Raw genomic sequence first — 23137 nt, 5'->3', positions numbered from 1 at the left:
TCTTTCTCCCCCGTTTTGCCAGCATCCGATGAAGGAGGAGTAAATGTCCCATGAAGAATAGCACGAGTCAGTTTTGATGAGTACATTTGGAGTTGACTCGTACTCTCCCGAAGACCATCGAAGACTGCCATTCCATCGTCCAGAGTGGAAGCGGGGATCCTAATGGTGGCACTGAGCATACTTAAGAGATACTCCTGTGATTTCCGGATCCAAGTGATAGAGTTTGTCAGCTTAGCATAAGATTGATGGTACATTTTGAGCAACGCGGCATCATAGAACTGACGTTGAGCGTTGGTATGCCGAACTTGCGCAAATGTAGACTGACTGTACTTCAGAATCTCATTAGTCTTCACTTGGTCAGTGTCCATTTCCTCTTTACTCAAGTTGAGTAGACGAACGACTTCACTAATTTGCTCGATGGAACACTGGGAGGAGGAAGAGATCAGTTCACGAGCTCCGGTCAGCTCAGAAGTTAGCTGGGTAAAAAGTTGATTAACCTCGGCAGAGGTTGCATAGATGGAATTCGCAGCTGACAAAGTATTGAGTTGGCCCTGGATAGAATTTATATGATTGACCATTGTCAGCTGGAGTTCAGCCAGCTTCACTATTGATTCTTGCTTGGGTTATTGAGATTGAAAGGATGTCATGACACTCAGTAAGTCCTTAAGACCCTTGATTTCAGTTAAAAGTTGAGTGACAGAGGAAAGTAATGTTGGCTCAACATGGGCAGACCCAGCAGCATCGGCATTGGTTTGATTAATATCCTGAAGTAATGCTTGAGCTGAGTCAATGATTCGTCGTCCAGACTCAGTAGCATGCAAGTAAGCATAGGATTCATCATATTGTGGTTCAGATGCCGGAATTGGAATAGCACCGAATAGAGGAGGAGTTTGGTGCTGTCCAGAAGCAGATGTGCCAGCTTGGTCAGCAGCTGGGCTTTTATTCAGATCACCAGAAGGAACTGACTGGTTATCATTCTGCGATAAAGGAGTAGGAAGAGGTGGATCGGCAGAGATATTGACCTGCTCGGAGTCAGTCTGAAGCTGATTAGTTTCAAAAGGTTGAGGTAGTTCAGTGCTGACCTGAGCAGGGTTTTCCTTTGCTAACTCTTTGTCTTGAGTAGCAGGAACTTCGAGCACTTGCTCGGCAGAAACAGGACCTTGAGGAGCTTTGGGGTCGGCTGGTGCCTCAGCTTGAGAAACAGAGGCTTGCTTTTCCTCAAGTTGATCTGGGGTTGGCTCAATGACGGTGGAGAAGAATTGAAACTGGAGTTTGGTAAGGTCAGTGATTGGTTCCCTTAGAGGAGAATCGTCCAGAAGGTCAATGACTGGAGATTTTTGAGCCTTTCGTTTGAGCCGTTTGCCTGTGCTGTTTTTATTTGTTGGAGGAGAGGGATCAGCAGCAATGGAGTCAAGGGACTCAGAGGCTGAGTTAATACGAATGTTGGCATCAAGGCCTACTACCACCTTGTCCTTCACTGGTGACTTTGCATTATGCTCAGCTTGGTCAGTTTCAACTTGTTCACTTTGCTCAGCAGCAATATTCACATTCGGCTCAGCATCAACTATTTTATTTTGCTCAGCAGCAACTGTCTCACTTCGCTCAGTAGAGCCTATCTTATCAGCATGAAACTGACCTCCAATATCACCAAGTTCTTCTTCTTGGTTAGTAGGAGTTTTCTCAAGATCAATTTCTTGACTTCTCACAAAGCGTGAGTCTTCAGATATTACGAAGTCAAGAGGAGATGCATCAATTGGCTTTAACCCAGAAGTCTTCTTCTTCTTTTTCAAAGGTTGCTCAGGGGTTTCCTCACTTTCTTCCTCAGGCTCAACTTGCCTTTTCTCCACTGACTTAGGTTCCCCTTCTTGCTCAGCATCAGCTTTCTTCGCACTGGATATTATTCTCAGCTTTTTCGGAGCTGTGTTCACATCCTTTGCGGACATGTCAGCTTTTCGCTTCTTGTCTTGCCTAGTGCGGTCAGTAGGTTCCTTGTTTACCACCACTTTCTTTCCTTTCTTGGTTGGCATAGCTTGTGCTCCTTCCTCAGCATTAACTTCTTCCTCATTTTCTTCAATGATCCACTTTCCTTTCTTAGACTTGATGGGTTGGCCATATGCTAATCCGAACAGCAGTGCCGCTGTGATTTCCGTACCCCAAGTCTCAACTTCTTCGACCGTGCTCACCTGATGGTCCTCAAGAATTCTTGTGATGAGGGAGCCCAACCCGAGTTTCCATGTGCTCCGTTGGAATGCACCGATAAGAAATACGGGCATGTTGAGCAATTTGTAGGTCAGCATGTGCCAGATGAAGCACTGCTCGAAATTGGAGGCTAATGAGGTGGAGTTGACCTTAGGGAATATGAAGTTGGTCAGGATGTAATGAGCCATTTTTTGATTTTGACCCATACACGTTCTGGCTATTTCACCTTTGTGGGTTTTTGGCTTACAGAACTCAACAGGATAGTCAAGTTTGGTGTTTGTGGTCCTGAATTCTGTACCTTTGGCCGGCAGCTTTAGCACAGTTTCTAGATAGGATGGAGTAATCGTGATGTCCTTGCCTTTGACCTTGGTGACAAGATGGTCAGCGTTGTCCTCATCCAATCTGAGATTCGAATAGAATTCCTTTACTAACCGGGGGTAAGTTTTACCGGGGAGAGAGAAGAGTTCTGACCAGCCATTTTTGGAAATCCACTCACAGAACGGTTTTTCAGCTGTTACAAAGCTGGGAGAGAACCACCGGCAATGGAGTACCTCACAATTATTTACACTATTGTAAACCTGAAGAAATACCTTTTCCTTAGGTTGCTTCTTCTTCTTCTGTTTCTTCGACGGAGTGGCCTGGTCAGCTTGGGGGTTTTTGCTCGGAGTGGTAGCTTTAGATTGGTCATGCTGACCATCTCCTTGAGACTCAGTAGAAGTTTCTTCGTAGTCTTGCTGAGCAGGGGAAGGAGGATTTTCATCGGAGCGGTTGTCGTTGTAACCGGCACCGGAGATATTTTGTGAATCGTCAGACATGATTCCTTGAGAAATTTTGAGAGGTTTTGGGATTTAAGAGAGAGAGAGAGAGGTTGAATGCCAGAAATTTCGAATGCAAAGAGGTATGAGTGGGAATTCATCCACTATTTATAGGAATGCCGAGTTGATCTGATAGGTCGGAATGGCGGTTTGGCATCGAGATGATCAATCGACAGGAATCCTGACATTTATGACACATTCGGCGCATGTGTTTTCTAATTATTACGCTTACGTCATCCTAGGTGGCTATTTAATGTTCGTGCTAGCATTTATTGTTTTTCGCTGGCTTTTACTCAGTATCTAGAATCTCAAGCGTTTTTGTCTTTCTAAGTGCTCAGTTTTACGTAGAGGAAATATTCATGTGCTTAGTAACTCAGCTTAAGATAATCACTCAGTATGTATGTCTACTCAGCATATGGTGATATAATTCATATTTAGCTCAGCATGCAATAGTTACTTATTTAGCACACATCACTCAGCATGCTAATCACTCAACATTTAATTTAAGCATAGTATTTTATTGAAGAGGATTAGACATACCGATAGCTTCCCTTAGTACGTTAAATTGCTCACGAGCCAAAGGCTTCGTAAAGATATCCGTAAGTTGTTCATCTGTTGGTACGTAGGTCAGCTTGATCTCCCCTTTGAGTACATGATCTCTAATGAAGTGATGTCGAATGCTGACATACTTCATCCTGCTGTATTGGATTGGATTCTTAGATAAGTCAATGGCACTCTTGTTGTCACATTTGACTTCTATTGTTTCTGTTTTGACACCATAATCCTCAAGCTGTTGCTTAATCTATAGGACTTGAGCCACACAGCTTCCAATAGCAATGTACTCAGCTTCAGTTATTGACAGGGCAACTGACGATTGCTTCTTGCTGAACCAAGATACTAGACAGCTTCCAAGGAAGTGACACCCTCCTGAAGTACTCTTACGCTCTAGCTTATCTCGGCCATAGTCAGCGTCAGTGTATCCAATGAGTGTGAAGTCATTTGTATTTGGATACCATAAACCTGCATTAACTGAGCTCTGCAAATATCTAAAAATTCTTTTTACAGCTATAAGGTGAGATTCCCTGGGGTCAGCTTGATATCTTGCACAATAACATACTGAGTACTAAATGTCAGGCCTACTAGCAGTAAGGTAAAGTAGAGAGCCAATCATACCTCGATATAACTTACTGTCTACTGACTTACCTTTCTCATCAGCACAAAGGACAGTGTCAGTACCCATTGGGGTAGATATGGGCTTACATTCTTCCATATCGAATTTCTTCAACATTTCTTTGGCATACTTAGACTGACTGATGAAGATGCCGTTCTTCCCTTGCTTGATTTGTAGACCAAGGAAGAAGTTGAGTTCCCCCATCATTGACATCTCGAACTCAGTTTGCATCTGTTTACTAAATTCTTTGCACATAGATTCATCAGTAGCACCAAAGATTATATCATCTACGTAAATTTGTGCCAGCAGGGTATTTTTACCCTTTTTCTTAATGAACAAAGTTGTGTCAGCTTTGCCTCTGACATAGTTCCTGGTCAGCAGGAAACTGGTCAACCTCTCGTACCAAGCACGTGGTGCTTGTTTCAGGACATACAGGGCCTTCTTGAGTTTATAAACATGGGTTGGAAATTTTGGATCTTCAAACCTGGGAGGCTGACTAACATATACCTCTTCGTTTATAAATCTATTAAGAAAAGCACTTTTGACATCCATTTGATATAGTTTGAAGTTCATGAAACTAGCATATGCACACAATATTCGTATAGCCTCTAACCTAGCAACAGGAGCAAATGTCTCACCATAGTCAATGCCTTCTTGTTGACTATAGCCTTAGGCTACGAGTCGGGCTTTGTTCCTGACCACATTGCCTTCCTCATCTAGTTTGTTTCTAAAGACCCACTTAGTTCCTATGGTCTTTTGATTCCTAGGTTTTGGTACTAAATCCCATACCTCATTTCTCTTGAATTGATCAAGCTCTTCTTGCATAGCATTGATCCAGAATTCGTCGTGCTCAGCATTGGTGAAATTCTTTGGTTCATGGACTGAGACGAACGCCACATTGCTAAGATATCTCTTGAGTTGATTTCTTGTCATCAGGTTGTTCTCAGCAGCATCAAGAAAGGACTTCTCCGAATGTCCTCTTGGAATTTTGATTTCTTTGGGTAATGTTGAGTTGTCGGCAACTGGTGTTTCAACAATCTCTGCAGTTTTCGATTGGTCACCAAAGGTAATTTCGGGTTCGCTTTTACCTTTGGTCAGCCTATGCGGTAATGACTCAACGGCTCTATTTTGGTCAGCGGAAGCTGAGCTTGGGTCATCTTCGGCAGACTGACTTGATTTTCCTGCTGGGTCAGTTTCATCGAACTCGATATGGACAGACTCTTCTATAACTTGAGTTCGTTTATTGAACACCCTATATGCTTTACTGTTAGTTGAGTACCCTAGAAAGATCGCTTTGTCAGCTTTAGAATCAAATTTGGCTAGGTTGTCTTTCGTATTGAGTATAAAACATTTACAACCAAAAGCACGAAAGTATCCAATATTGGGCTTTCGTCCTTTCCAAAGTTCGTAGGGGGTTTTCTTAAGAATAGGTCTAACTAAAGCCCTATTGAGTATATAGCATGCTGTGTTGACAGCTTCACCCCAGAAATACTTTGGAAGCCTGTTCTCACTCAGCATTGTCCTAGCTATTTCAACTAGTGTTCTGTTCTTCCTTTCAACAACCCCATTTTGTTGAGGAGTTCTAGGAGCAGAAAAATTGTGGTCAATGCCACTGACTTCACAGAATTCATCAAACTGTTGATTTTTGAATTCTCCGCCATTATCACTACGAATGTGAGCTAATTTTAAATCTCGGTCATTTTCAAGTTTTCTTATCAGTGTTGAGAATGTCTCAAAAGCTTCATCCTTGCTACTCAGCAAGAGGACCCAAGTGTACCGAGAGAAATCGTCTACAATGACTAAGGAAAATTTCTTACCGCCCAAGCTGAGTGGTTGGACAGGTCCGAAAAGATCCAAATGTAGTAATTCCAATGTACGTTTGGTTGAGACAATATTTTTACTTTGAAAAGAATTTTTGGTTTGTTTACCTTGCTGACAAGCATTACATAATTGATCTTTCTCAAATCTAAGTTTGGGCAAACCCTCAACTAATTGCTTTTTTGCTAGTTTGGCAAGGAGGTCCATGCTTACATGACCAAGTCTCCTATGCCATAGCCAGGAGTTGTCCTCCTTTGACACTAAGCATATATTTTTCAAAAAATTCTTTTCTAAACTCAACATGTACACATTGTCAACATGAGGGGCAGTTAAAATCAAATCGTTTGTTTTTCCCTCGAGTATCCGACACTCAGTGGCATCAAATACAACCTTTCTACCACTGTCACACAGCTGAGCCACGCTCAATAGGTTATATTTGAGGCCGCTGACTAAGGAGACTGACTCAATAGTAGGGTTACCTCCGATAGTACCTGAACCTACTATCTTACCCTTCTTGTTGTCTCCAAAGCTTACACTTCCACCTCGTTTATGCTCAAGTGTGATGAATTGAGTTTCATCACCAGTCATATGCCTCGAGCATGCGATGTCATTATACCAAAGCTTTGACTTCTCCACGCACCTCAGGCTCACCTGCATTTTGAACTATTCATCTTTAGGTACCCAATTCTTTTTGGGTCCTCGTTTGTTAGCATGAACAGGTGAAGCATCATATTTTAATTTATGACGATATATGTTTATGGTGTGGCCAGCTTTACCACAGAAGTCACAATAGGTTACCCTTTGAGGGTAATTTTGTTTCTGGTCAGCACGATTGTGCTGAGCATGCCAACATACCTTAGTAGTATGGCCTTTCTTTACGCAGAAGTCGCATTGGACATTCCGCCGAGTATACCAACACACATCAATGGTGTTCCCTCTTTTCCCACAATAGTCACATTGACTGTTCTGCTGAGTGTACTGTCTGTGCTGACCAGTACCTTGAAACTCAGCATTAGGATAGAACCTTTTCTTAGCCGGTGTACTCAGCTGATTCTGTATGGTTGTGATGTCCTTTCTCAGCTTCTTAGAGTCTGATTGGACTTTAGAGACAAATTTATGCATTATTTTCAAATTTTCATCCTGTCTAGTGTTGTCCTGAAGTAGATGTCGGAGATCACTCAGTTTGACCTCCTCAATCTCATCACATCGCCTTCTGAGTGCCTTTATTTTCTTATTACACTTTTTGGTCAGTGTATATAAATCACTCAGGGCGTTGACCATTTCATTTCTAAGCAAAAGAAGAGATGTTACCTCATTGGAGTGGTCCTCTTGGTCAGTGTCATCTGAGAGGTCAGCTTGCTCAGATTGGCATAGGTCAGCAGCTTCGTCAGATAAAACCACAAGTTGAGTTTCCTTACCAGACCTTAGGGTGATTGCCATAACGTCGCCTTTAGGATTTGGCTCTGTATTGCTCAGTATTATCCCCTTTCCTTTTGATATGGATGCAGCTATCTGGTGAACTTGTGTTTCCAGACTCTTGATTGATGCATGCGTCTGTTTCATGAACTGCATCATCATTGTTTTCATATCTGGTTCGACATCTTCCTTTTGTGGCACACGTTGCTTATAGTGCTGCTGAGGTTGTCTTTGGTAATGTCCTCCTTGCTGTTGTTGATACCTAGGCTGATCTTGATACTGTGGTGGTCCCGGCTGGTCTGGTTGGCCTGTCCATCCAAAATTTGGATGGTTCCTGGTTTCATAGTTGTATGTGTTAGAATAACGGTTAGGCTGGTTCCTCTGATTGTACCCTGCGTAGTCGCATTCAGCCCTCGTGCCTTTTCCTTGCTTAACTCCGGGACAGTTGATATTATAATGAGCTCCTCCGCAAACACCACAACTGTCATTGAATGGCGGTTCATTGAATGGTGGTTCATTGTGAATGGACGAGACATTTATCTTTCCCAACTGTCGAGTGAGCTGTTCTACTTGGCTTGTCAATTTTGACACGACATCCTCGTTTCCTGTCCTTTTCCCTTCACTTCTGGACGAGTGCCAGTTGTAACTCGTGCTGACCACTTTCTCTATTAGGTCATATAAAGCTTGTGGCTCTAGATCTTCGAGGTTACCATTCGCGATAGATTCAATCTGGATTTTGTAAACGTTGGTCGCGCCATTGTAAAAGTTCTGCATTTGCATCCACATAGGGATACCATGATTTGGCACCCTTCTGAGCAGCTCCTTGTACCTTTCCCATGCTTCAGCCAGCGACTCATCTTCGTCCTGTATGAAGCGTGACACTTCATTTCGTAGCTTGATGGCTTGTCGAGGCGGAAAATACTTCATCAGAAAAGCTCTTGCCATCTCTTCCCAACTCGTGATCGTTCCCGGCTGCAAATTTCGCAGCCAGGTTTTCGCTTTATCCCTCAGGGAAAAAGGAAACAGCTTCAATCTGATCACGTCGTCAGAGACACCCCTGTTTGACCTGAATGTGTTGCACAATGTGATGAACTCTTGAAGATGCCCATTTGGATCTTCAGATTGAAACCCATTAAATTTCACTGAGGCCTGGATCATCTGTATCATGGACCCTTTTACTTCGAACATGTTGTTCCCCTCGTTAGGCAACACGATACACGATGAGTGTCCCTCGATAGTTGGCCTAGAGTAGTCTCTGATTCTCATAACAGGAGGGTTATTGTTTTCTCCTTCTTCTTCTTGGTTTGGTGGAACTGGCTGTTCTGGGCCTTCCCTTCCAGCCATTCTTCTTTCTCTTTGCCTTTCTCTCTGTCTAGCACATCGAGCTCCCGATCTGTTTCGTCTACACGTTCTCTCTAATTCGAGATCGATAGGAAAAACAGGAGGTGCAGCTCTACGCATAAACGGGTAATTAACTTCTTTGTTCCTGCACGCCTTAACACACAGATTAAAAACACCCTGTTTTACAGAAATTTCAGCTATAAATTTGTTGCTCTCAATCCCCGGCAACGGCGCCAAAAACTTGTTGTCCTCAGATTAGACTCTAGCAAGTGCACTAGATACAAGTAATAAAGTGATAAGTGAGTATCGTCTCCACAGGGATTGTGATTCAAATCAATATTAGAAATCGTTGCTAAACAGTGTGTGTCACAACAGTGTCTTCTTTTATCGTTGATTGTTTGATGTTGGTTACTTAACAATTCAGGCAGACTGATGAAACAAGAAAATGAAATAACTTTGCAAAGATTTTAGAGAATAGAATAGGCTCGACATAGCCGAACACGGTGTGCTACATCTTACAACAGTCCATGAATACAAGACATTGCCAATGAAGCCAAAGTTTCAGTTTGAAGTGAGTTTGAGTCAACTTTCGTGTGTTCTCAAACTCCTAAGATTTACTAACACCTTTAGCGTCCTAAAGATACGTTCTTTCTAGCATTAAGAACAAAACTGCATTTCTAGAAGAGAAAACCCTTGACACAACCTTCTAACTTGTCAGCTTCGAAGTTGGGAGATCAATAGAGATATCGGTGAAGATGAAAGCAGTGTCCTAACCTTCATCTAACACATACATAAATGCTTAAGCATGAAAGTTAAACCCTCATTGATCACAACATTGGCAAAATATGAAATATTCATTAAAACATTGTAACACTTACATCACCGGGTCGGCCAGGCCGTGCCCGTTCAAAATGGACTACTCACTTATATCGAGCAGTGAGCAGTCGATGGTTCTTGATACAGCTTTAGACTCCATAGGAACTCTCCTCCTTCTTCTATTCTATTTTTCTAAAGAAAAATACTAAAAATCCGAACTCCTAAACTTTTCTCTGCTTCACCTACTTAAAGGGAAAGACAGAGGCCAAAATCGGTACAACTTTCGTACCCTTTCTACAAAATAAGTCAACTACCAACTACGATTAAAATAAACTAAAATGATTAACTTTCGATTAACCCTTGAACACTCAAGGGGGTGATACTTCAAGTCATCTTGCTTCTTTAGGCAATCCCATCGCCACACACTTTCACCTGCCGCTCTGCCGCTTTCTCTGCCACTGCCACCATGATCTGTCGCTGTCCGTCATTGGATAATCCGGCGTTTGACCGCTGGATACAAGTAAAGCTCCACTCCTCTTGGCTTTAGCAAAACAAGCTGTTTCCAGCGAGTTTAGCATTTCTCTTTGCTTATCTGCACAAGGACAGTAATTAGCCCTTATTTCTTACCAAATGACATAATAAAACACCCAAATTCCCTTATAAATACTATGTTAAACTTAGTCAATTTCATGCCTAACAAATACCCCCAAATTAAACCTTTGCTTGTCCTCAAGCAACAAATTGTAAGAAGGAATCAGAAAAAAATTAGGAATGAAATTAGTTTCAGGGAATGAGATAGAGGAATATAGAAACACAGAACGCTTGGCATAAAGAGGAAATGAACAGATGCATGTTGAGGTTTCATCGAAGAGCTAAAACTCGTTTTAGAAATTGTGTCCTTTTTGCTCAAGAAATTCCTCAAATCTTAAAATTTAGACGTCCTCTTTCACCAGGAGTCACCAACTGCCAGACATGCCTCACTAAGGAATGGAACAATTCACTCACTCTCGCATGGCATCTTTTTGCCATAGGACTAAGCATGCGATTTCACTCCTCAGCTCAGACACCACACCCTTAGGGTGCGAGTTTGCCTATTGGTCCCGAATCCAAGGGTCAAAGTTCCTCCTGACATAGTCCAAAGGACTTATATAGGTTGTAATGTTCGGTTTAGGCTCTGGTTTGACAGTGAAAGGCTATTTCAGTGTATGAATTCTGTCTTTTTGCAATTTATTTAACATACGCAGCCTATAATGATTGCTGTTTACACACTCTTTTATCTACACAACCTGTTTACTCATAACCCAGTACTCTTTTGAATATTCATTAAGGTTCCTTCCTCCCCTCATTATATTCCCCAGTTCTTTCAATCTTTTCCTTAAGCACTGTTTGCTCAATTGCTTATTTTCGCAAAACTTAAGCACATGATTTTTATTTTAAACAATTGGCTTTTCAAAGCATAAGACAGAACTCAGGGTGTTTTAGAGTTATAAGTGAAGGGAGAGGGCTATCATTCACGGTTTTTTCAGAAAGAGCAGGTCATGGCTCGACTTGGTATCCTAATCATTGGGGTGCAAAGCACATGTGCCTTTTGTGTAGCGGAGAGGGTAACTAAATGCCTCTTTCCTCCTATGAAAGTCAGAACCAATCACCATTTCAACAGGGCACCAAGGCAAATTCTCCCTAAAGATAGTGAGCGCTGGCCCACTCATAAAAATTATTGCATAGCAAAGATGCATTTTAAGGCTCAAGTTCTCACTATTTTTGGGGAAAATGTAGTAAGGCAGTGGTTACTAATTTTGAAAGAGGAATTAAAAATTTCAAAATTCTTGGAACTTCCTGAAATTTAGGGACACGAGGTACAAACAAGCGAGTAACACAACCATTACACCAAAGCATGCACAGTTTGTTCTTGGATTCCTACTGAACACCAAACAATTTACTAGACGGTGCAAACACAAGTGGAGAGAAAAAAAATATGGAACCAAACAATAATTACCAATAATTATCAAGGGATATTTGTTCTACATCAAATTACTAATTTAAACAAACAAATTAAAAGCATTTATCATGTTATTTCCGCAATAAATTGTGACACACACAATCCACCCCCAAAAAAAATAATAAAACATTGTCCTCAATGTTATGAATCACGGTAGCAGCTTGTTAATAAAACAGGCAGACCATAACATGATAGAGTGAGGGTGATTAGAGGGTACCAGATGCTAGGACAGCGACTATCGGTACAGATCAGGCGTGATGGGAGAGAGAGGAGTTAACCTCTCTATCCACAAGGGCAGGAATTCCCTCCTCTTTCGAGGAGGCAGCAGCATTAGCCTTAACATTAGCACTGGCAGGTGTTTCGGGCATTTGTCTTACCGGACTTTTTACAGAGAGCCCAGAAGGACTTTCCTTGGCATGCTCCTCAATGCAAAGGCTCTTGAGCATATCGATTTCGCCTTATTGCGACGCGTATTTTTGCTCCATGGCGAATATCATCTCGCGGTTTGCCAGATTATGGGCAAACAGGGCGTTGAATCGATCCATTACATCCTCGCTGGTCAGCTTTGCACACTTCTTATAAAAGTCTAAGTCCTTTGGCTTCTCGACTTGCTCGGAATCCGACGACACTGATACAGTAGGCTCGCTTTTCCTTTTTCGGCTCTCAGTCTGCCGAGATGTAACAAAGTCAGACATCCAGACCCACTTCTCGTTCACCAGTTTTCCGAATAGCATCTTTTGGAGGTTCTTGAGATCAATCGGCTCAGGGTGATTCACAATCATGAGACGAGAGCGGTCTTCTGGTTTAAAAACCCCGATTGACTCCGCAATCCTGGTGACAATGCTTCCACAACAGATGATCGACGAGTTTTTCTTGGAAAAAGCGCTGATGTATTCTCCGAACCAGAATCCCAAATTCATTCTCGGTCCAACTGCCATACTCCACAACGCGGTGAGATCTGCATGTGGCATGGTGGCTTGGTTTTCCCGGGCGAAAATTGTACCGGAGATCAACTTGTGCAAATACCGAACAACATAATCATCGATATTGGATGCCTTGGACGAACTGCCGTCATAATGTTTCTATCCTGAAAGTGATTCCCAAAAGGCCACAGAGTCGAAAACATCAGGAGTTGTGGTGAATGCCTCTTTATAGCTCTCGGATTCTAGATCGTCATCGTCGGCAGCACCTAGCATCTGGTTAAACAGGTTAAGCGAAGGCCTCTGGGAGTGAGCCATGAGCCTGAAGCTAAATTTTCCCTCTTCGTCAGGTTCGGTTATCTCAGCGTTGTGCTTAAAGGTGGCCAAGAACTCGAGTGTCAGTTCTCGATAGGTAGGTTCCGTCATTTCAAAGAAACATTCAAAATAATCGGCCTTCATGAGGTTGCGCACACGATCCGCGAGCTTCAGCTTCTTGAGAGTTTCCCAACAAACTGTTCGGATGGGTCCGAACTGAAGTTTTGCTAACTCATCATAGTACGCCTGTACAGAGGCGTCTTTAAACTGGGAGAGTTTCTTGACCAGCTTTTCATCCGGGACAAAAGCCACAGTGCTCTGCTCCGCCATTTTTGCTTTTGCTTTCTCTTTCTTGGAAGAACCCTCTATTTTCACGTTTTTGCCCGAGCCTCGTGTTCTCATTTCGCTTTCTAGTTTAAGTAGGGTTTTCCAGTGGTACAGGGCACAGATCATGAACTGCCTTTGTGAAAAGAAATCTCAAAGAAAAGAAAGAAATATGGTGAAAGACGGACTGAAATGAGATAAATCTTCTTTAAGTAGGGGAAACGAGGCGTCTTCTCGCCAATCTGTCATTATGAGGTCGAATCAGAGTCGGCCACCTGGACAGATTGGCAGAAAGGCACGTATTTTCGAATTAGAACGAGGGGTGATGAACGGTCAAGATTTGAGTTTAGCATTTATTTCCCCCTAACCGTTCAATCTTATCGAGGAGAAAAACAGGCGGTATGATTGCCTATGGGCATAGGAGTGGACGTTCCACTTTTCCTAGCTTTTAATAAAAAATTTCTTTTCTACCGCCCTAATTTCTACGATACTCCCTTCCCTACAAAACAGGTACAATTGTACTACCTCACCCTCGGAAGGATTTTTAGGTTTTACAATTGTGCTTGGGCAGAAGATACTCATTATGAAGCAAAACTCAACACATATGACACAAGAATAAAAATAAAAATAAAAATAAAAATAAATAAAATGTAAAGTTACTTGTGCTACAATTGGTGTTTGTAGCGGACACCCTGTTCTCGTGCTTTTACTGGCTTGGGGGATCCTGGAAATGAACAATATCGATCTTCCTTGTGTGATCGTTCTCTAAACATGGTTTTAATCTTTGCCCGTTCACCTTAAAAGGATCACCCCCGTACTTGAAAATTTCAACAGCTCCATGTGCGAATACACGGTTCACTATGAATGGTCCTGACCATCTTGACTTGAGCTTTCCTGGAAAGAGCCTCAATCGTGAATTGTAGAGAAGGACGTTTTGTCCCTCATGAAACACCTTGTTCAGGAGCTTTTTGTCGTGCCACTGCTTGGTCCTGGTATTAGACGAGGTGCCGCGGCCTAATCTCCCGGGCGGACCGGGGGGTGGACACCTCATGGCGACGTAAGCGGTGATTGGCGCCGAAAGCAACCAATCATGGAATCAAGCTGCTCGGTAGGACCGGAGCTCGGAGTTTGGAAGAGTCACCACCCACGAATGGGAAAATGAACACCGATCCCTTGCGGGAGACCGGTGAGGGTTCGGGAAACTTAGGTACGAGCTGAGAAGGCTAGCTCCTTTCCGGAGAAAGGCTACTAGGCACCCCGACATCGCCCGGTTATGAACCACCGGCCTCCTACTCAGCGTGTTACGCGATAACGGACTAATCGCATATTTCTTTAAGTTTAAAATTCATTTGAAACCTTTTCTTTCTCGTTTTGAAAAAACCGTTTTGAGCATATATTATTGAAAGCCATTTTGGTAAAGAATCACCCATTTACATCAGTTCAAAATACATAGGAGAGAAAGGGGGGAGAAGAAAGAATTGATTTGTTTACAATGTGATTTATGATTCGTATTACACACTAACTCTAAACTAGGCTCACTTCCCAAAAATGAGTTTATTTACAGGGTTCGTACCTTAATCGCCGTTGGAACGATTTAGGTACGTTTCAAAACCCTGTTAATGGCGTTCACTCGAACCGCCATTGGAACGACTTGAGCGTTTGAAAACGTTGAGATAAAAGCTTTTAACAAGAAAACGTGATTAAACATACAAGTCAATTTATTTTGTACAAAACCATTTAATTAGGAAAACAATTCAAAAACTCTATTATTAAAGCAATTTTAAGAAACGGTTTTAATTACAAGGTTCGCTTAATCCGTCGTTGGAACGAATTAAGGTTTTAAAACGTGATGTTTTAAGAAATGGTTTAAAAATGTCAAGAAAACGTTATTTACACTTTAGGAATATCTAGAAAAATTTAAGTTTAAATAAGCAAATTAAACTCTCTTTTGTGATTTTACTTTCCCCTTTTCACTCAATTAACCTTTACTTGAATATATTCACAAGAATGAACCATTTAAATGCCCAAAATTCACCAAATAAAACAAATTGGAAATATATATATATAAAGGTCAAAAAGTGAAGTGAATATATATATATATATATATATATATATATATATATATATATATATACATTTTTATCTAAAAATAAGGATATATCTATAAATTAAAAAAATAAGTAAAAGATACTAAATATATGTATAATAATGATAATGAAAGATACTAAGTATAATACACTTTTATCCTAATTAAAAACATGTAAAGCAATGAACAAAGTTCATTAAGAATAAGAAAATAAACCTTGTATCCCAAAATAACTATTATGATAAATATAAACATCAAAATAACATCTAATTATCCTCAAAACATCTACTAATTAATTACCCCAAAATGCCCAAGTAAATAACCCTCTAAAATAATACCCAATATAGTTTAAATGAGTTAAAAGAAAATATATACATATAGTTTTGCAAAATCAAATTAATGAAAAGGATACCCAAATGTACAAAATAAATAAATACATCATAATAAGTAATTATTAGTTATATACCTCAAAAATAATTTAAAAAAACATATTGCATAATTGTACATATACATATACAAGAATAAATGTCAAAAAGATGAGGAAAAGGTTCAAAAATAGACTTTGTAAAATTCCAGCAGCTTTACCGACGGAAAATCCGTCGGTAAACTGGTTCTAGTGACAGAAATGGCAAAGTTACAGAAACAGCCCAAACTTTACAGATTTATTCAAAAGCTTTAGATTAGATCTATTCTATCATTTTGGACCTCCGAGCTATCCAAATTGGATCATAGCCTATAACGGAGAATCCTAAAACGATGTTTTATTTTAAAACATTATTTAGAAATATTTTTAAAACTTATAATTACAACGTTTTTTATTAATCCCGAACTACCTTTGAATCGGATCACGGTTCGTATTGGGATATTAAAACGAGGTTTTTATTTTAAAACAAAACCAAACGTTTATCTAATACGAGACGAAAATTAAATAAATATGAAAAATTAAATAAAACGTGATAAATAAATAAATAACTAAATAAATAAAATTATAACATAAAAATAAATAAATAAAGGAAATAAATTAAATAAAATAAAACGAGTCTAGTCCTCGGATAATACCTCAAGATCGGTATCTGACAGTCGAAGTCGGTCGATTCCACGAGTTGTGATTTTCCGTTTTTTTTTTGTGTTTTTCGTCTTTTTAGTAAAAAATTTAACTTTTGGGAAATTCGGACTTTTTGAAAAAAAAAATATTTTTCTCAAAAAATTCACTTTCTCTCCCTAAAAATGTCTAGAGTGAGAAATCTCTCCAAAAATTCCTCCCCTTTCTTGCATGGGGATCCGTGCCTTAAATAGGCAACGGGTCCCGGAAGTCTTTGGGCGACGCCCAAATAAAATTGGGCGTCGCCCAAAGCTGGTTGGGCGAACGCCCAACCTAGTTGGGCGGACGCCCAACATTAGTTGGGGGAACGCCTAACTATTGTTGGGCGTACGCCCAACCTCGGTTGGGCGCGCGCGCCCAACGTCGCTGGGCGCTCGCCCAGCGGCTGCCGGGCGCACTCGCCCAGCGGCTGTCGGGCATGCGTCCCGTGCTGTCGGGCGCGCGCGCCCATCGGTCGTCGAGCGCTCGCTCCGCGCTGCCGGGCGTGTGCGCCCAGCGGACGTCGAGCGTGCGCCCCACGCTGCCAGGCGTTCGTGCCCAGCGGACGTCGAGCGTGCGCCCCGCGCTACCGGGCGTGCGTCCAACTGTCGTCGGACACGCGTCGGCTGCCGCTAGGCGCTCGCACCACGTCGCCGAGCACTTGCGAGCCGTCCACTTGACGACCGCGACTCCCACTAATTTCTTCCCTTTTTTATTATATATTTTTGCTTTAAAAACTTCCGGAACCAACCGCTTCAACCGTCTTGTTACAGGTTTTCATTACAGGTCCTCCGACTCGGTGTTTACAGTTGCCCCTACTTTCCTATTTTGACATTGATGTGTGTGTTTTGAAAACGTTTTTTGCTAACGCAACCCATGCAATGTAAATATATTAAAGTAAAAGACACGTAAAGAGTAGGAGAAAGAATACCTGACCTCTGCGCTGAGCGCTCCGGCATCGTCTTCGATCTTCGCCTCGGTTGTCCCGCCCTTGCCTCTGAATCGACTGCAGACGAACGCTCCTTCCGGCGACCCTAGTCTCTAAATCGACCACAGGTATATAGCTCTATCTAGCGACCCTAGCCTAAATCGACCGCAGGTAAAGTTGCTCTTTCTAGCTACCCTAGTCTCCAAATCAACCGCAGGTAAAATTGCTCTTTCCAGCTACCCTAGTTTCTAAATCAACTAAATTGCTCTTTCCAGCTACCCTAGTCTCTAAATCAACCGCAGGTAAGATTGCTCTTTCTAGATACCCTAGTTTCTAAATCAACCGCAGGTAAAATTGCTCTTTCCAGCTACCCTAGTCTCTAAATCAACCGTAGGTAAAATTGCTCTTTCCAGCTACCCTAGTCTTTATCTCGACCGCTGGTAAAGTTGCTTTTTCTAGCGACCCTAGTCTTTATCTCGACCGCAGGTAAAGTTGCTTTTTCTAGCGACCCTAGTCTTTATCTCGACCGCAGGTACTCTTTCGTTTTGCATATCTCAAAATCCATCGTTCTACCCTAATCTCTACATCGATCGCAGGCGTTTTCTTGTATTGTAGATCTCCAAACCGAACATTCGACCCTAATCTATACATCGATCGCAGGCGTCCTTTCGTTTGTATATCTCCAAATCAACTGTTCGACCCTAATCTATACATCGATTGCGGGCGTCCTCTCGTTTTGCATATCTCTAAATCCATCGTTCTACCCTAATCTCTACATCGATCGCAGGCGTTTTCTTGTATTGTAGATCTCCAAATCGAACATTCGACCCTAATCTATACATCGATCGCAGGCGTCCTTTCGTTTGCACATCTCCAAATCAACCGTTCGACCCTAATCTCTACATCGATTGCAGGAGTCCTTTGTTGATGATAGATGGGCTTTATCACTCGTCCGAGAGTTTTTGACCGCAGTCGCTTTGATATTTGGGCTTTATCACTCGTCCGAGAGTTTTTGACCGCGGTCGCTTTGATATTTGGGCTTTATCACTCGTCCGAGAGTTTGTGACCGCAGTCGCTTCTTTTTACCAGGATCGTCTGCGTTTGACCGGAGTCGATGATGCCGTAGACCGAAGTTCGTAGCAGGGCCTGTGCCCATTGATAATGTCGTAGACCGCAGTCCGTAGTAGGGTCTGTGCCCGTTGGTGATGTCGTAGACCGCAGTCCGTAACGGGGCCTGTGCCCATTGATGATGCCATAGACCGCAGTCCGTAGCGGGGGCTGTGCCCATTGATGATGTCGTAGACCGCAGTCCGTAGCGGGACCTGTGCCCATTGATGATGCCGTAGACCGCAGTCCATAGCGGGGCCTGTGCCCATTGATGATGCCGTAGACCACAGTCCATAGCGGGGCCTGTGCCCATTGATGATGCCGTAGACCGTAGTCCGTAGCGGGGCCTGTGCCCATTGATAATGCCGCAGACCACAGTCCATAGCGGGACCTGCGCCCATTGATCGAATTTTGATTTACCTATCGGAGCCTGCCTAAACTCGGACGGATTTCTTGGAGCTATCCGAGTATTTCTGCATGCGGCTTGACTTGAGTCACGCCCATCACCTGGTGAATATTTTTATGGTATGACCTAGTGTAGTGATATGTATGCACATGATTATGAATGAATATTTTTCTCTCTTTTTCTCTTCTCTTTTTTTTTTTATACATTGCTTCCCTCCTATTTTCTTTACAGGGAGACCTCCATTCTATTGACCGAAGATTACAGGAGAACGTGGCGGTTGGGCAAGGGGAGTGGCTACTGGATGCTGACGCTCAGACCGGACGTCATTGTCGGGATAGGGAGGATGAGCGCTCCAACTAGGAGGAGCGAGGCCGAGTTGCCGAGGAGCGGGAACCTTACTTCGGAGGCTTTGATTCGTTTGAGGGCTTTTGGGACTTTGGGATTCCTTCTCATTGATAGTCCCGTCATTATTTCAGTTTACAACTTTATTAGTACTACCGTGATGTATGGCGGGTATATGTGAAAAAGATATTTGGGTAGGCTTTTTATTTGGTGGTGGGGAAAAGAAATGTATAACTCATGACTTACAATACCATGCATTCAGTCGATCATAATAATTCCAATCATTCTCTTCAAATATATTCATGCCTTTATTTATTTACAAACAACATAAATACTTAGCCGCTTATACATTATTTTTATAATTGCTCAAGATACAACTACTGTTACCAGGACCCGCCTTTTTTCGGTTTTCAGATCCCAACGATTTTTCAACTCTCCTTTTATTATCCCGGAATTTTCAAATGAGCGCCCTTTCGGGTTTTCACCCATTGGGATGTCCCTTGTTGTTGCATAGGTCGCCTTTTGCGGGTTTTCGACCTATCGGGAATTTTTATTTCTTTCTCTTTTTTTTTTTACGAAAAGTATTTCTTAAGCCTATCCAGTTTGGTAGGTTTGGAGAACTCAATGCCATCCATCGTGGTTAGTTTCACCGCCCCTTTGCTTAGGATCTTCTTCATGAGAAACGGTCCTTCCCAGTTTGGCCTAAACTTGCCCCTAGGGTCGGTGCGCGTCATTCGGATCTGTTTCAGCACCATGCCTCCTTCTTTGATAGGACTGACCTTAACCCTTTCGTTGAAAGCCCGGGCCATCCTCCTTTGATATAGCTATATGTGGTAAAGGGCCTCCATCCTCTTCTCGTCTACCAATGCCAGCTGTTCATAACGCTTCTTCACCCATTCCGCTTTAGGAATCTCTACTTCTACCGCGATTCTCAGCGATCGCTTCTCAACCTCAATAGGCAGAACCGCTTCTGCCCCATATACTAAGGAGAACGGTGTTGCCCCAGTTGATGCTCTAACCGTCGTGCGATAAGCCCATAAATCGAGCGGAAGCTGCTCGTGCCAATTCCGATGCGATGCTACTGTCTTTACGAGAATCCTTTTAAGGTTCTTATTGGCCGCTTCTACTATCCCGTTAGCTTGTGGGCGATATGGAGACGATCTATGATGCTCAATACCGTACTCTTGGAAGAGACTTTTAACTTCCCCTTGAAACTGGATCCCATTATCCGTGATCGTGTGGTGAGGCACCCCAAACCTGGTGATTAGATGCTTTTCAATAAACTTTCTCATCTGCTTCGATCCTAGCTTACTAAACAATTCTGCCTCTACCCACTTGGTGAAGTAATCAATGGCAACTACGATGAACTTGTGTCCATTTGATGCATTAGGCCTCACCTCACCGATGATATCAATGCCCCAAGCTTCAAACGGCCAAACGGGTGCCAACACGTGCAGTTCCATAGCTGGCATGTGATTATAATCGCCATGGATTTGACAATCGTGGCATTTCTTCGCATATTCATTGCAATCTCTTTCCATAGTGGGCCAATAGAAGCCTTGCCTTATGATTTTGCTAGCACTGCTCCTCCCTTGTGGGCTCCATAAATTCCCGAGTGCACTGACTCCATTGCTTCACGGCCTTCTCCCTCGTCTAAACATCTCAATTGTAAACCATCGGCGTGCCTTTTGTAAAGCAAATCGTTGTGGATGACGAACTGCTGGGCTAACCTTCTGATCACGGCTTGATCCTTAAGCTCTAATTCTGTCGGATAAGTTCCACTTTTCATGAAGTTCACGATGTCGAAATACCAAGGCTTTCCATCCACTCCTAACAACATTACATCTTCAGAGCACGGTTTGTGAGACCTCCTCAATACCACAGGCTTTGAGGCAATATTCTGTGGATTATCCCATACCGACACCAACGTGGCCAAAGCATCTGTCGCTTAGTTCTGCGCTCGAGGAATATGATAAAAGCGGCACTCACTGATCCTCTGTGCCAACCCCCTAGCTGGTCTAGGTACGGGTGTAACCTTTCTTCCCTTACTTCCCAGTTTCCCTGCGCTTGTTTGATAATCAGTTTTGAGTCGCCCCAAATTTCAACATATGATGCTCCCAGCGCTGCTAATGACTCCAACCCATAGATGCACGCTTCTTATTCGGCCATATTATTGGTGAGAGGGAAGGATAGCTTCTTTGCCATTGGGATCCTTTCTCCTTCTGGTGAGATAAGTAGCACTCCTACTCCGGCTCCATTTGAGTTAACCGCTCCATCGAAGAACATTTTCCACGGCATAACTTCTATTGCGTTCAAGTGCTCATCGGGGGAATCATAATTTATCTCCTCCTCTTCTGCGTTCAGAGGCTGATTGGCCAGAAATTCCGCTACGGCTCTCCCCTTAATAACCTTTTTCGTTACATATTCGATGTCAAATTCGGACAAGAGTAACAACCATCGGGCTAGCTTCCCTATTAGAGACGGAGTTCGGTACAGATACTTCACGGGATCCATCCGGGAAATAATGATCACTTTGTAAGATTGAAAATAGTGCCGCAGTTAGCCATACTACTGCCATGCACGTCTTTTCAATCATGTTATACTTAAGCTCGTATTCCAGGAACTTCTTACTCAGATAATACACCGCGTGCTCCACACCGGTGTCCCCTTCCTGGGCCAGCATTGCCCCAATAGATCGCTCCTCGATCGCTACATAGAGGAGAAGCGGTTTTCCAAGTTTAGGCGGTCTCAGAACCGGGGGATTAGACAAATAGTTCCGGACGCACTCCAATGCTTGCTGGCACTTATCATTCCAAACCGTGGGTTGATCTTTCCGTAGCAGCTTAAAGATCGGCTCGCAGATCGCAGTGAGTCGTGGTATGAACCGAATGATATACTGAACCTGCCCCAGAAATCCTTTCACTTCTTTCTCATTCTTGGGTGCTGGCATTTCCCGTATGGCCTTCACTTTGTCAGGATCTATCTCAATTCCCTTGTTACTGATCACATAGCCTAAGATTTTCCCCGATGAAACGCCAAAGAAGCACTTTTTCGGGTTCAACCTTAGCTTGAACTCTGCAATTCGGGCCAAAAACTTTTCAAGTGCCGCGAAATGCCCCTCTCTTATCTCCGACTTGACCATCATGTCGTCCACATAAACTTCTACCTCTTTGTGTATCATATCATGGAACAGTGCCGTAGCCATTCGCTGGTAAGTTGCCCCGGCATTTTTCAAACCAAACGGCATCACCCTATAGCAGTATGTTCCCCACTCAGTTGTGAATGAGGTTTTCGCTTTGTGTTTCTCAGCCATCTGAACTTGCATGTAGCCCATGAAACCGTCCACATTCGTGTGTAAGACGCTCAATGCTGCACTGTCGATCAACACGTCAATATGAGGCAACGCGAATTCATCTTTAGGGCACGCCTTGTTAAGATCTCTATAATCGACGCACATTCTCACTTTGCCGTCCTTCTTTGCGATGGGCACTACATTTGCGACCCAAGGGGGATAGTCGATTACTTCGATGAACCCTGCTTCTAACTGCTTCTTCACTTCTTCTCTGATCTTATCTGCCCATTCCGGTCTCATGCGTCGGAGTTTCTGCTTCACGGGCTTCGCGTCGGCGTATATTGGAATACGGTGAGTTATGATTGATTGATCAATTCCTGGCATGTCTTCGTATGTCCAAGCAAACACTATTTCGTATTTTTTAATTATTCTCTCAAATTCTTTCCTCTCTTCAATAGTTAATTCTTGAGCAATTTGTATAAGTTTAGGATTTTCATCCGTGCCAAGATTGAAAGTTGACATTTCTATTGTATTGATTTCAAATGTAGGCATGTTATATGAATGAGAATGCATGGAATGATCACGATCAACATCAAGCAAGTAAGCAAAATCAGAATTCATTTCATTGATAGTATTGGTGAGTACATCATCAGATTCAAACAAAGCGGTAATCTAGTTGTCATCAACAGGGTTCTCGGGTTTCTTATAAGTCTTGGAGGTACTGGGCTCATCCACCGCTCCCACAGTGGCCTCAATAGTGA

The sequence above is a fragment of the Euphorbia lathyris genome, chromosome 8, assembly GCF_963576675.1.
Source record: "Euphorbia lathyris chromosome 8, ddEupLath1.1, whole genome shotgun sequence".
NCBI classification, from domain to species: Eukaryota; Viridiplantae; Streptophyta; class Magnoliopsida; order Malpighiales; family Euphorbiaceae; genus Euphorbia; species Euphorbia lathyris.
The sequence above is the reverse complement of the archived record's forward strand: the minus strand, read 5'-3'. Positions refer to the sequence as shown.